Source organism: Accipiter gentilis, chromosome 4 (genome assembly GCF_929443795.1).
Source record: "Accipiter gentilis chromosome 4, bAccGen1.1, whole genome shotgun sequence".
In the NCBI taxonomy this organism is placed as follows: Eukaryota; Metazoa; Chordata; class Aves; order Accipitriformes; family Accipitridae; genus Astur; species Astur gentilis.
In genome coordinates this window covers 24,183,006-24,197,849 of record NC_064883.1, presented here as the reverse complement: position 1 = coordinate 24,197,849, position 14,844 = coordinate 24,183,006, and the positions used below count along the sequence as shown (strand labels likewise).

General features: G+C 39.8%; 1 pseudogene; it reads right to left on the bottom strand.

Annotated features, from left to right (window-relative positions):
- Positions 1 to 1,449: 1,449 nt before the first annotated feature.
- LOC126037951 (ATP-dependent translocase ABCB1-like) overlaps positions 1,450 to 14,844 on the bottom strand; it is a 45,328-nt pseudogene continuing 31,933 nt past the window's right edge.

Genomic DNA, 14,844 nt, shown 5'->3' with positions numbered 1-14,844 from the left:
GATTTCTGTGAGATAGATTAAGATTTTGGATCAAGCTATGCCTGATGGTTTTTATTCTAAGTTCTGTCTGACAGTTACAACCTTTCACCCCTCAGTTGGGTTAGTAAACCTGGTTGCAACAGTGACAAGTACAGCTAGCTTTGAACACTCATTTGAAACAGCCTGAAATCTGATGAAGGGTGTAATTTTGTATTTATTTGCATTTATTTTCCACACACCTACCCCTCTCTTGGGATTTCTGGGAGTGTAGAAATCTTGGCAGAAATATCATTCCATCACTGACGTAAGCAGAATTTCCTGTTCAGCTGGGACAGTCTGTGCCTTGCCTAGAGGAACTGAAGACAGAAGTGTATCCAGAAAGAACAAAATTAAATTCTCTGAGTTGTTAGAGCTATTTGTTAGGTGATGTGGATGCATGAATTCATGAGTATGGTGTTTATTTCCTTGTAAGGAATAAAGCATTTTTGATTGATAGTTGTTCTACAAAGTTTATGCTCTATGTTAAGCATACAGTGTTAAACAGTTTGTTGGGGGGTGTGTGTGTGTTTGTTTTTTGTCTGTGTGGATTTGGGAAAACACATAATCAATGCAGAAGGAGCATAATGCAGTAGGAGCTCTGATTTCAGGTCAGGATGGTTAAGCTGTGCAGTCCTCTTGTCATAGGACAGGCACCATTTGCTCTGAAGCCACTGAGACTAAAGCAGGGGTTGCATAAATTGGCTGCACCTGTTAGTGCATTGGCAAGCCAACAATAGGAGCCAGTTTCCAATCCCAACAGGCTTCCTTTTTCGCCTGCTCCAGCTTGCCTGTACGTTTATTTAGAAACCGTCATACCTGGAATGGTGCTTTGGGCCCATCTGTGTTGAGGAATTTGTTGCTCGCTACCTTCCTTCTGCCTGTAAGTGCTGGCATCTTTGTGCATAAGCAATAGCTACTCTTTCTTTCCAGAGACTGCTTTTCTGAAAACTTTTTTGGTGTCTTGCTGGCATACATCTTGCTGCCATAATCTTCCTTGCTCACTGGAGTTAGAGAGAATGCAAAGTTAGAATATGTAGTTACAATCAACCTGTGAAAACACAACCCCCGAAACCCAAACGGATGAATGAGTTCTCATCCCTTTTTCACTAGCACCCTACATAACAGCTTGCTGCTGTCCCTAGGCTGGACACTGCTTTTCCCTACCTCTGAAAGACCAGTGTGTTCCAACTCCAGTGCGTCTGCCCTCAAACCCTCTCCCTGGTTTTGTACACACATCCCTTCACTGTGAGCACCTACACTAGGTGCTGCAGAGATGATGATCTTGGTGCCTGGAGCACAGAAGGGGCCCTCCACACCCACAGTCCGTCCTTCACTTTGCAGTTTGGCAAGTCAGCGGGGCATTTTCATGATTGCTGTGTAATCTTTAATTTGAGCAACTCTGAATTTTTGTGGAGGTGGAAGAGGGTTGGGTTCTTGGGTGCATTTGCTTTGTTATTTATTAGTTATGGTGTTTAAGGAAACTACAGAATTTTACCAAAACCAGAAGTAGTGAAACATCCTTAATGGTCTTATACAAAAGCCAGAACCAGCTGTACAGCTGCACTTCAGCAACAGGTACTGCCCACTATCACACATTGCGTGGCCCACTTTGAACATTGACCAGAGAACAGTAGATGCCTTTTTCAGCCAGGAGCTGCTGATGGGTCCCTTGCTCTATGATCTTGCCATTCTGGACCACGGCAATCGTGTCAGCATTTTGGATGGTTGACAGGCAGTGAGCTATCACAATGCAGGTGTGACCTTCTCTGGCTTTATCCAGTGCTTCCTGAACAATCTGCACAATAAACAAACCAAAAGGTGAATTAAAAACAAATACAGCGGCTGTTTCCACCTGTGATGCCCCTTGTCATCTGTTAAGTTATCTGTGATAGAGCAATGACAGAAGTGATGTTTCTATGGCCTCGGAGGTGAAAAACTTACCCCTGATGACTGGTACAGATCCCTTTTTGTACATCTGGGATGGGGGACAGGGGACAGACGGTAGTTGCTGGTGTGCATGTCTTCATATTTTCGCTTGCCCCAGAAGTCGGGTCAAGCAAACTTCTCCAGGGTCACAGCCTGGCCCTTCCTTACTGCTGCAGGCAGGTCAGTTGGTCAGTTTTAAAAATTGTCCCCAACAAATTGGTCTGGCTGCTTTGACAAGCCGTGTGCTGTCTCACTCACTTTCAGCAACATGGAAAACTGCTCCAAATTTCAGTCCCACTCATGAAATAATTACAACTTTATTATTGAGTTCCATTATAAAATCATGGTATAATCAAATAACATGCTGAATAACTCTGTTTTCTAGTTTCTAAGCATTAAGTATGGTATACTTGGTACACACACTTTTACCCACCCCCACCCCCCTTTTTTTTTAATACTCGGAAGGTTACGAATTCTTTAATGTCACCTGATGATCTGGGCTCTGTGGCCACAAAGATGCCAAATGTTGCAATAAAATTATTTCAAAAATTGATAATACTGCATTGTTTTGGGGATGGGGGGGTGGGTAAGGTTGGTTGGTTGGTTGGTTGGTTGGTTTTTACAAAAGAAGAGCCTCCTGTTGGCATGACCAGCCAACTTGCAAATCCCCATTCCTGTTTGCGAAGCCAAGATACCTTTTCATTTTCTGTATCCGGTGCAGAGCTTCATCTAACAGCAGGATTTGGGGCTGCCATACAAGAGCTCCGGCAATAGCAATGCATTGCTTCTGACCACCAGAGCGCTGGGTTCCTTTGTCTCCCACACGTGTACTGTATTTCTAGATACAGAAAGTAAGCATGAGCGTAAACCTGGATTTGGATCTAATCCTGTGGAATGCGACATTTGAGCTGCATATCCACTGAGTGATGAGTCTGGGGCAGCCCCTTTCCCAGCCACAAGGGCAAGTGTGGGTGAGGAGCCTACATACAGCAGCTAAGCTGAGAAACACACTTCTGAGTCTCTTTAACTGCAGAGCAAACCCCGTGATGCTGAGCAAGAGCAGTGTCGTTTGTTTTGGGGTAGGGGACCAAGGTGCAGAGAAGCTGAGTGCAGGGTGCGAGAGGAAGGTTGCGACGTTGCTGGGAGCTAACCCAAGACTCGGCTTAGCACCGAGCAGCCTGAGCAGTCAGCTCTTCTTTCGCTGCCCCAGTTCTCCGTAAGAAGAAAAGTCAGCCTGAAAGACATTGAGAGTGATTTAGGATGAATGAGAAGCCAGTCAAAATCAAAATCTCATCTGCCTCCCACCCTGTTTTAAAGCTGACGCAAATCTACTCACAAAATTTGATTCCAGCTCTGTGCTTCCCCCGTTTGTTACTGCTGTGTGAACAAATGTACATCTCTCATCTAAGGGATGAGGCTTTGCAGGGAAAACCCACCAACCTCTGAAGTCTGTGGGAATTCATTGACATGAGAAATATTTGTCCTAGCCTGTGTTTTCCACAGGAGCGAGCTGACAAGCAGGTGTTAGCTTCAGCGGCTCAGTTCAGAGAGCAGGTAGGAAACGCCTTTGCCTACATTCAGCTGCCAGCAGCTGCTCAGTGGGGCTTGAGCAGATCACCTTCAGGGATTTTGGGTTTGTTTTTTGTCCTAGCGTAATTATTCACAACCAATGGAGAAAACCTGAGACTGCTTTTCCCTCCAAGGTGCTATTTATTTTGCAGCAAAAAGATCCACTCTGCTGGAGACTCAGCTTGTCACATCAGATGCAACCAGGAGGTATCAACAGGTATGAATAAGGAAAGGGAGAGAAGGAAGCGGGAACAAGATGGTGGGTTTCTGCCTGGATTTCCAAGCTAACTCTGTGTGTGACTTTATGCACCTGGCTAATGAGATGTTGAAAGAAAGGAGGGCGAGACCAGCGCTCCTTAGGCTGCCTTAGCACTTTCCTGTTGCTTTCACTTAACTAAAGGGAAGTAACCAGCCTCTTTTTCAGTACTTTCTACATGTCCCTTGCTCCCTAGAATGACTTGCCTGAGTACCAGGATCATCCAGGTTATTTTATTAACAGTCGCTTCTCCTGTGGAGACAAAGACTCCCCCCATTCAGGTATCTGTGGCGGTGGGACTGAGCAAATGCCTGCAGCCGCTGTCACCTCCTAGCTCTCTGTCCTTCAGGTCTTCTGGGGGGGACACACATTGCAATGTCTAATTCAGTAAGTCATGGAAATATAAATGCTTTTAACCCATATTTACTTAGGAAAGCATGAATAGGCACTGTAGGGTTTTTTCCCCCAGTTCCAAGTTGGAAATGAGGGCCTAATTATCTTTGGTAGTGATTCAGTGAAGGAATGAATATTGGCATCTTCTGCTGCATTGACAATCTTCACGTGACACCTCCCAGCTGGCATCCCCACATGCAATGTTTTTAGCAATAGTGCATTCGACCAGCATTGGTTCTCGTGAGATGATACCAGTCTGAGCTCTCAGCCACTGGCTATTTAGTGTCTTTGCATTTTGGCCATCCAGGAGCTAAAAAGTCAGAAAAAAAAAATATTTTAATCATAGTACTTTACAAATGGCTGGGTTTTGTTTGGGGGGGGGGGGGGGGGGTTGTTGGGTGTTGTTTTTTTTTTTTTTTAATTTAGCACCATTAAGGCCTTTAGCAGACAGGGCACTCAGGCCATTTCATGCGATGAGTCTGTTAACTTAGGCACTTACGCATGGCAGCAGAGATGGGAGGTGACTGTTAAAGCCTAGTTATGTTGCAATCAATACAATAACGTCAGATGTCTCTATGAATCTTGGAAAAACTTCAGCTGTATGAAGCCACTGTATCGCACCCCACTTGTTTATCACCCTAACTAAAAGAGCCAATACAGATCTACTCTCTCTGCCATCTTGCTATCAGTACTAGAGACATTGGTACTATGCTGGTGACAGAAAGATCTGATTCAGAAACCAGTAGATGATCTATACCATAAAGTGTTTCCACAGCCACTTCCTTTATTAGCAGCTTTATCCCATCTCTATTATGCTGATCTGGGAGTCAGATGTCCTCATCTCTCAAATGACAGTAATGGGGGACAGTAATGGACAGTAGCCCCTAATCCAATAACTGAATATCATCTTTATACATCAGTGAGAAAAATTCATCTACCATCACTTGCTCATGTAAGATGAGATACATGTGTAAAACTCTATATATCAGCACTTGAACTCCTCATCCCACTGTACCTTATCTGGACATTAGCATCCACAATTATAAGTTTATCTGTCTCCATTATGCAGAGATTTATTTTGTCTAAAATAAAACATCAGCATTTATCCTCATGACTTCTATCTAAAGCAGAACTAATGAGTTGTGGACTAAATCACCATCCTGTGCCTGCGGGTACACTGGGACATTGGGCCCTTGAAGCTCAGATCATCCTTTTATTCTGTTTATACGTGCCTGGCATTGAAGAGAGACCTAACCCAGAGCTCGGATTCCTCAGTACAGTGATCAACTGAAAAATAATAGGCTAAATGTTTCTATCTTTACAAGAAAAATTGCATTTGTGTGCACATGAGAATAGGGACTACTTTGTAAGGAATAACTTGACTTGTGCTGGAGTTAAGCCACAACAACTTGCCAGTTGTTTTCTGTGTGGGTTGATGAGATCAATCTGTCTTCTTACTCCCTCAGAATGTAATAGAGCAGTTAAATGATTAAGCACTGAATAAGTATGTATTTTTTCCAGTCTTAGAAAAAGATTTCTCACAGTTCAAGGCCATTCTCTCATTGACAAGCATCAGGAACCAAATACAAACTCCAGGGAGAAGAAGCTAAAAGGTCATTCCAGCATCTCCATCTGTCAAGGAGGCTATCTGTGCTTCAGACTGCAGTTCAGTTTCAGCTACAGATGACAGTTTTGCTTTTCGCAGAGAGTCAGGACTATGGTGGGAGGTAGATATCTGGGTTTGGAAAGTCTGGTGGTCATGTTTTTCTCTGACTTTTAGAGGAAGGATCAAAATCCTCTGACCTGAAGCCCTGACCATGGATGAAATACAGATGCAAGTGAAGAAACAGATTAAATATGAGGTCACTTTATTTGGCAAGTACAAAATTGTCCTAGGAACACACAGATATCTATCTGCAGCCTCCAGATGCTTCAAGATCCAAGAGGAGCTTTTCAGGTTTTTGTCATCTTCCCTTTACTTAGTTTTTACATGCTAGGCAATGACACAATGAAGTTCAGTGGCTACCCTAAGCAGTGCTGCTGCTAAATTCCCAACAATTCATCCTTACTCTAATTAAACTAAACCTCAGTGATACCAGTAAGCTCTGGTCAGGCCAATGTAGCAACTTCTCTCCATTGGATCTTGTTCTAATAACTTGAAATGGCATGGGAAATTTAGAAATTTTACTTTCCTTCTACTTGCCCCATGATTGCATAGAGAATATTGAAAATCCATGTGTTCCTGCCCTTAATTTTCAAAAATATTACAAAAAATTATATAAGAAACGTTGACAAAAGTGAGTAGTTACACTAGGAAACATGTAATGAGATTAGTTAAGAGGGGGAAAAAAAAGCAAATACATTATATTCATAAAATAGAGTAAGCATGTATCATGTACCTGCAACTTACACTTTGATGTGGAACATTTACCGTTTCTCCACTGAGTGGCTCATAAAATCTCTCAAGCAGCTGAACAACAGTGCTCTTTCCACAGCCACTGCTACCAACAAGAGCCAGAGTTTGTCCCTTTTCTAGATGCATGTTCAAACCTCGGAGCACTTTAGCCTTTGGTCAGGTTGGGTAGTTAAATGCCACATTGTTGAATGTTATGTTTCCACCAAAAATTTTCTGATTGAAACAGTAGAGTTAGGTCAATTTTTTAGGCTAATGTAACAGATCATAATGGACTATGAAGAACGTTCATAAAAGAGATCACTGGGCGTTTTTCCAAAGGATCAGACTTCTATTTTTTTCCCAGGAATTAGTATGTAGTGAGAAGCTATTGTGAAAATACAACTTCTCTCCTAAATATTCTACTCTGCAGGCATATTTTAATTAAAAATCTGTTCCCTAAACACAAATTCTGACACCTTCTCTTACACCATCTGTTAAACAGATTACATTTTCAAAAGTAACAATAATTCTAGGTGGCTGTCTTCTGTCTGCTTTGCAAGGACCTCATTCAGATTCTTGGCATGTTCTTTGCTGGTTTTTTTCTATTTTTTTCCTTAAAGGTACTGAAAATAATCTACTATTTTTGATCTGTGCACAGAGTCAATCCTTCTACTTAAAGATCTTTTCTAATTAATGTACTATAAAATGTAACGTGATATATGTAATATGGATATATGCCTACACAAGAAGAAATATAGTTCATACCAATGAGTATATATAAAATGTAAATATAGACCTATGCAAATGACCAATCCACATAACAGCTCAAATGTATGACACTTCATAAGACTTCACAGCTACTTTCCTTTATTATGTGTGTACACATATATATGCATATATAGACATATATACATAATAAACACAGGTTTATAATATATATGTGATAGTTTTCTGGAACATTCTGTCCTCTTTGTTATGTGACAGGCCACATGCAACCATAAGTTCATATACATTGTCAGTTACTAAAGTATGTGACAATCTATTATGGACAACTTGCAAATAAGTTATCCCTCAAAAATTTTCGGTTAAATGTTAGAAGCCTAGTTATATGTTCAAGGTCCATGCTCAGGTAGCTTCATGCAAGAATGTATTGAAAAATTACCTCCGCTGCATTAACCCTATTGCCATTGGCTCTTAAAGATATTTCACCAAGAGACAGGTGAGGTTGTGGCAGGAGAAGACACAAAGCAAAGCTTAACCCCATTTTGGTCAAATGAGTCAGATGCAGATGGGCTCACACAGTACTTGTTCTCAGTCGCTATGATGTGGGTGGAAGAAAAAAAAAGAAAAACAGGCTTGAAATAAATTAGAGGAATATGCTGTGCTGTGCATAACACTGTGCTTGCTTACAGGCTTCTCTCCTTCCTCGCTGTAGCTATCTATGGAGGGTACTCTTCCAAAGAGCATGAGCAAGTGGGCAGCTGACATCTTGGCTTTGGCGTAGTCTGGAGTGAAAGAAGTGCTTTGTCTTAATGCCTTTGCACTAAATGCAATAGCTGAAAACACTCTGTAAAGATAAAAAGGAGAAAACTATATTGACATTGGCGTGGCAAAGGCAAGAAAAGCTTTTATGGGCAGATTAGGGGCTTCAGATAAATACCCATTAATAAGGCTGAGGTAGGGTAAGAGCTGCCTACTGCAAAATCTGTGACTTTTTTGCTTACTGAGAAAATCCATAATTTGTTTGTAGGGAGGAGAGTAGCACTCTAAGCTTCCCTTCCTTGCCCACTCGTCTGGATTTATTAGAAACGGATGTGTTGATTTCTGTTCTTAATGCATGAGATGTGGTAGGATGTATAGTTCCTTGCAGCTCAGTTTCTTCATCTATAAAAATGAAGGTATTAGTTGTGGAGCAGTCTGAGGATTATGGAGAAATTTGCCATTCCATAATTCTTTTGAATGGTCCAGTCTTCCAGGCACAACCAAATCCTTGACTTCAGGAGAAAAAGACAGAAAGCAAACGGGAGATGAGAAAGAAGCATGAAATCTGGGATGACCAAAGGGCATTAGGAGAGGAGATACACGGGGAGAAGGGATTCACTTGAATGCGTAGGGGAAGAGAGGATAATGCTGGTATTTGAGAAGGTGTTGGTGGAATCAGGGTAAGAAGCTGCTTTAGCTTCTGCAACTTATTTTGCCAGGCAAGTGTGTGGCAAGGCTGAAAGCAAGCATGGAATGTGTACGGGAGACAAGGTGGCTATTGACAAATACAGACAGGGATTTCAGCTGCAGGGAGAAAAGCAAAAGACTTGGGTAGGTGCTAGAGATAGGGACAGAGGAAAGGGAAGGTTGAGAAGGTGCCAGTCAGTGGGAAAAACTCACCAGAAACACTCAAAGAAGCTTTTTCAGCTCTGGCTGGACATTTTCCAGATTGGGTGTTTGCCGAACATTTCTCCTGCTCTCCACTGCTCCTGCCTTCCAGCCCAGGGCTCATAATTTCCTCACCTCAGTTTCACTCATTGCTTGCTCCACTTACCTTTTAATCTTGCCTACCCACACTCCCTACAGCTAAGCCATATGATTCTGTTGTTAAAGAAACCTTGTTGACCATGAAAACAAGGCCTGTCTTCATGTTGTCTTCCTTGTACCTTGGGCAACCTGATTACAAGGGAAATCATATGTAGGTAGCTAAACACAGTCTAAAAGCATCACTTATTTTGGATTTGTGATAGTGTAAGAAAGAAAGGGGAATGTAAGGGTGAAGAATGGAAAACAGAAGTATATACCGATTTTTTCACTTCTGTACTCCGTAATTTCATGATACGTATAGAAAAATCAAATATATTCTCCCATATGGAAAAAAAAGAACCTAACAGAGAGATACTTACCAAAGCACACCTTTAAACTGCATATGTCCATTTCTCACTGGAAAAGCACCAAACCCAGAACACCCAACGTAAGTAAAGTACATAATAGCTTGTGTAAAGGCAAAAGTAAATCCAAAGATATGTGCCTTCTTTACAGAATTTCTGTGACAAAAAAATAAATCATGATCATATTGTACATTTGCTTGTAACATTCAAGAATCTGAAGAGTATCCTATAATTCAAAGGAATCCACAAGTCCTTAGTATTTTAAAGTAAAATAATCTCTAGCTCTTTGTAGTATCCTAACCTAAGACATCATCATTCACATACGCTTCAGTTTCCTCTCTGTCTACAAAACCCAATGAGACTATTGGGATAGAAGAAGAAATTGCTCCAACTCTAAATAGTTAGAGCGTGTACAATTTGTATTTGTCTTCACCTCATACATTCATAAAAATTATTTTCAAAATTATAATACAGTTGAAATTCAAAGTTTCAACTAACTGACACATGAGGAAAATAATTGAGAACTTTAGAATTTCTACAAAGCAGAAATTACTTCACTAGAACAAATTTTTGTGCTTTATCTTACATTGAACTAAAGCAAGTGACAGTTCATGAGGTTTCATATGTTCTGCAATAGTACTTTGATAAAATAGCAGAGTAAACAAATACAGAAGCTGTTATGCAGGTCCACCCCTTTGGTTCCTTCCTTGGGAAAATCCCTCTGTTTTTATAGGAATCTTCCCTAAACATACAGGTAAAAACTGACTTTTTGTTTGTTAAACAATAGATTCCCTCAGAAAGGGCTCACGATTATAAGAATTAATAAAGGTTTCCATTTCTAGAATTACAGCAGCCAATAACAACATCATGGAGACTTTGTAAAAAAAAAAAAAAAGAAGTAATTTAGAATGTTACCTTTAGAACATTAGCTAAAATGTCAAGAACATTAGCTTGAAGGGAAAGATAATCTGTATTTTTCATGTCAAAGCTGAGTTTGGAATGAAAGATTTTACGATGCACTGACAGACATAAATTGTGATTCAGTTTATTGTTGATAATTTATGCTAATTTTAAAAAGGAATATTTCAATAACTTTTGTTTAAGAAGCATTCCTTTACCTATGTGATGCTTGCAAACTTTGTCCATACATATGCCTAAATTTTCTTTCTTGAGTCCAAGTAACAACAGTTCAAATATTTTCTATGGTCTCTGAAGCCATCTGTATTGGAGAGCAGATATTCATCGGCAGAAAAACAAGATTATATGGAAATTTTTAATCTTAATCAGATAAATAGAATAACTGCAATAGAAGTATGTCTACAATACTGTTGAAAGCATGGTTGCAACATTTGTAGATATGCTGCTGTTAAATATATCCAATTAGTGTGGATTATAGCAGTGAATTTGAGACAGCATATATTTTAGCACAGGCTAGCAATAGGTTTTTATTTTCCAGTGGGCGTGTGTAATCTGTTACAGCGATGATGCCATGCAACTGTCATTGCTGCAGGAGCCCAGTCAGGATACACTGAACAAGCCTACATCATCTGCAAATGCATTTGGAACTGCAGGGTAAACATATGTCCACGTTTTCAAAAGCAACTAGTGATTTTGAGCTCACCCATAAAGAAATTCTCTTTCCCAAAGTGCATTCTCAGCATTTTTGGGAAATCAGGATTCTTTTAAAACTCCTAAAGGAGAAACTCAAAACCACTGGCCATTCTGAAAAATGTGGAGACAGATTTTCCCGGCCCATATGGCAGCTTGGCATCTAATTCCTATTAATTTTATATCTTTGAAAATTTTCCTGTTTTTCCACAGAAGAAAAAACAGTAGAAGTTTTCCAAAATTATTAATGGTGCTAGGTACCCAATCTTGATTGAAAACTAGTGGAAGCTCATGCCTTAATTTTCTTAATGGTCCCCAGATATTAAGGGGATTTACTTGTAGTTAATTTATATCATCAGCAAATTTTTTAATAACAACAACAGTTGACTTAGCCTTGGTCAAATCCAGCAAATCAAACCTCAAAATGTAAAGCATCTTGGAAAGTGATTTTGTAAGGTATATTCATGGAGCACTATATTCATTCCAGCTCATAATTTAGTTCCAACACACTCATTTTACGGGAAAAGAAAATTTAAAATTATCCACTGTCTCGAAAGTCACCTACGACCTAGGACTCAAGCTCAATTCTTTCTCGCATATTGTCACCCATGTAAGATTTGTACACTGTGAAATCCCACTACCTTCACAGAAGCCCCTTGTAGTGTCTGTACCACTCCAAAACATGTGCTCATGGATTGTGCCAGGAGCTAACTGACTCCATTAGATAAGTGTATGATGAATTCTGCTGCTCATAAGGAAGGCATAAATTACGTTTACTCTTTTAGCTATGTTGTTTCTGTACTACCTTTAAATGAGAGTATTTTATCTCTCGTGTGAAGATGGCATTTCTCCATGCGCAGTTTTCCAGGAAGAACCCCTCTTTCAAAGAGAAAGAGTAGATTTTTACCTAGAGCTAAAAATAGATGCTTGGGACTTGTTTTCCTTTAGGTTTGCTTGATATGTTGAGAGTGAAACATTTTGCTGAATTGCTATGGAAAAAAATGTATGTTTTAAATTTTGCCAGAAACTGGGGATCTGCAAAAAATCGTTTTGATTAATATAGTCTGCCAAAACCAGATATTCAGGTCATTGCCTAACAATCCTGTAACTGTTCTTACAAATAGTCTCCAAGGAAGTTGGCATGAGATAATCAGCTCTAAACAACTTGACTATGAGATAACTTTAAAATATTTCAGTGCATAAAAATGCACTCAACAGGTTACTTGTTTGGCAAAACTTCATGAATAATTAGTAACAGTATTTTTAATTTTTTCTTCAACACATATATTCTTTTAAAAATAAATCTCTTTAAACATCTTATTTTAATGTGTAACAAAACACCTCTAGGCTTGTGAATCATCAGCCTTTACTGTAAGTGTAGAAAACAGCTTGGAAGCAAACACAACTCAGTCTTCAACTCAGTAGGAAAAAGGAAAAGCCTAGCAGATCTAAACACAAGAGCTAACCTCCAAAACCTTAACTATATCCGTGCATTTGGCAGACCCTTCTTTCTACGTCATTACTTCTACATAATAAGTAGAATAAATGTTTAGACAATCTACAGATAAGAAACACAACAAAGTAACACGAGGGATAAGATATTGAAATACTTAAATAACGTGGAAAAACTAACATAACGGCGTGTAAATATTAACTGGCTCCCCTACAAAGGCAAACGTCATGTTTTCTTTATGTCTCTATTACTGATAAGAATAGTTTTACAGACAGGTGAAGTGAATTTTTTTTCTGCACAGCCAATTTAAATATGCTTTGAGGCTGAGAAGCTTTACAGTTGTCTCACTAACAACCTTTAATGAATTTGGTCTTCTAAGAAGAAAGATTGTTTTGGACTGTTTCTAACAGCCAACCTGTGAGCTCACAGAGGTTTCCAAGTTTCACTTCTGGTCCTTGCATTACGCTCTCTTGCCTCTCTTGGTCCCAAGCATTGTCATCAGCCAGAGCTGATAAGTTGCCAGCGCAATCATTATATGATCTGGAAGGAGACATAGAAAATAGATAATAATTTTAGCCAGATCATACAATGATTGCACTGGATACTTGTTTCAGAAGAGTTTTGTGAGACTTTGTTAAATTCAAGTCGCATGGTAAGTTTCAGCTGAAAACTGTTGTAGAAATCACGATAAATAAAAGATGAGTTAATTCCCTTGCATTCTCTTGACTATTTTTTAAATTTTTACTGGGAAAAAATATTATGAGAGAATACTCATTTACATGTGTCAGGAGACAACATTCTGTGGATGCCTTGTGATTTGACCTTACAATGAATCATTGCTATGTAGATTTATACCAAAATGCCTGGCAGGCGAAGCCAAGAGGAATTTCCTTCTTTTTATTTCAGTGTGAACAGGGCTAGGAGTAAACACCCAAGAACATTTTCTAATCAGCCTGGAGTCACAGAAGCACCTCTGAGAAACTTTCCTAATATAGACCATGGAAAGAAAGAATAAGATTTGCTGTGCCCAGACTCCTCTGCACAACTGACCACGGTGTAACGGGAGGGAGGGAAAGAGCAGAAGAGGAGATCACAGAGGTGCTGTGCTCCTTGGGGTGTGTCAAAAACCCAGTCCTCACAAAGCATGTCCTGAGACAGCACATCTTGGGAAGTGAGAAAACAGTTCTCCTCAGGGTTATGAAATGAAGTAACACCCTCCCTCTTTGCTGCCACACTCACATTTTTCTTTGAAGCAGATTCTCAGGCTCCTGCTTCCCTTCCCAGCTGAGAGGGGAAGGAATGAAAATCAGAGCAAGGGATTGCAGGGCACAGTCAGCTTCACTGTCAGCAATGATGTTTTCATGCATCCTTGTTACCGATGGTTTCTATACTTTGCCTTTTTATACTAAGCCCACAGACAACTGCAAAGTGAGAGAAAGAGAAGATGTGTGACAGGTAGAAGAGAGGGGCTCTGAAAGGAAACAAGCTGGAAAGACATGAAGAGAGGGAAAAAAAGCAGAGTGCTGGGAAAGAATAAGGAACATGAACGCAAACTCGGGACAGGCATGAGGGACCCATGACTTTTAAAATGCTTGGTACAGTCTGAATGCTACAAAATACTTTGGCACATAAATTAATAACTCACATTTTCAATTTTCAGCTTCATATTTGCTATCACCGTTTTGTCAGAACAATACAACAATACAGAGTTTTACTTCTTTGAGGAGTATATTCTTGATCCGTCACCAATGTCCCTATTAAGCAACACTGTGCAGTACAGCATAAAACCAAATTAAAATGTCACTGAACCCACCTTTCCTGTGATTTCCAGTGCCGCCTTATCTTTTTTTGCATGTCCAGCAAGCATCCTCATTTGAATCGTTCCTGTTACAGCAATAATTGGCACAATGGCTAAAAGCAGAAGAGTACGCTGCCAGCCATGGATCAGTGACAAAACAATCCCAGTCCCAAGATTAGCTACATTTTTGGCAATTAGTGCCAGTCTGGAACCTGTAGCCTGGAAAAGAATGAAACCATTGTAGATTACACTTTTTATTTGAAAACTAGACAGAAAATATTTGTTACATAGACAATTGAGGTTTATTCACCAGAGGATATCTGAAAGTGCTTAATTTGGCCTAAATATTTTGCAGAACGGGATGCTTTATCTTTTGAAAAACCATTCTATTGTACAAATCATTCCCTCAAGTCTTCTGTAACTTATCTAGTCTTCCTCCTCTGTTTCCATTTATTCACTCAGAGTCTTTGTTTTCATGTTTTGCCAAAGAAAATACAATGACATTTCATAAATCTCGTATTTTTAGACATAGAACCATGTCTTCAAACTTGCTAG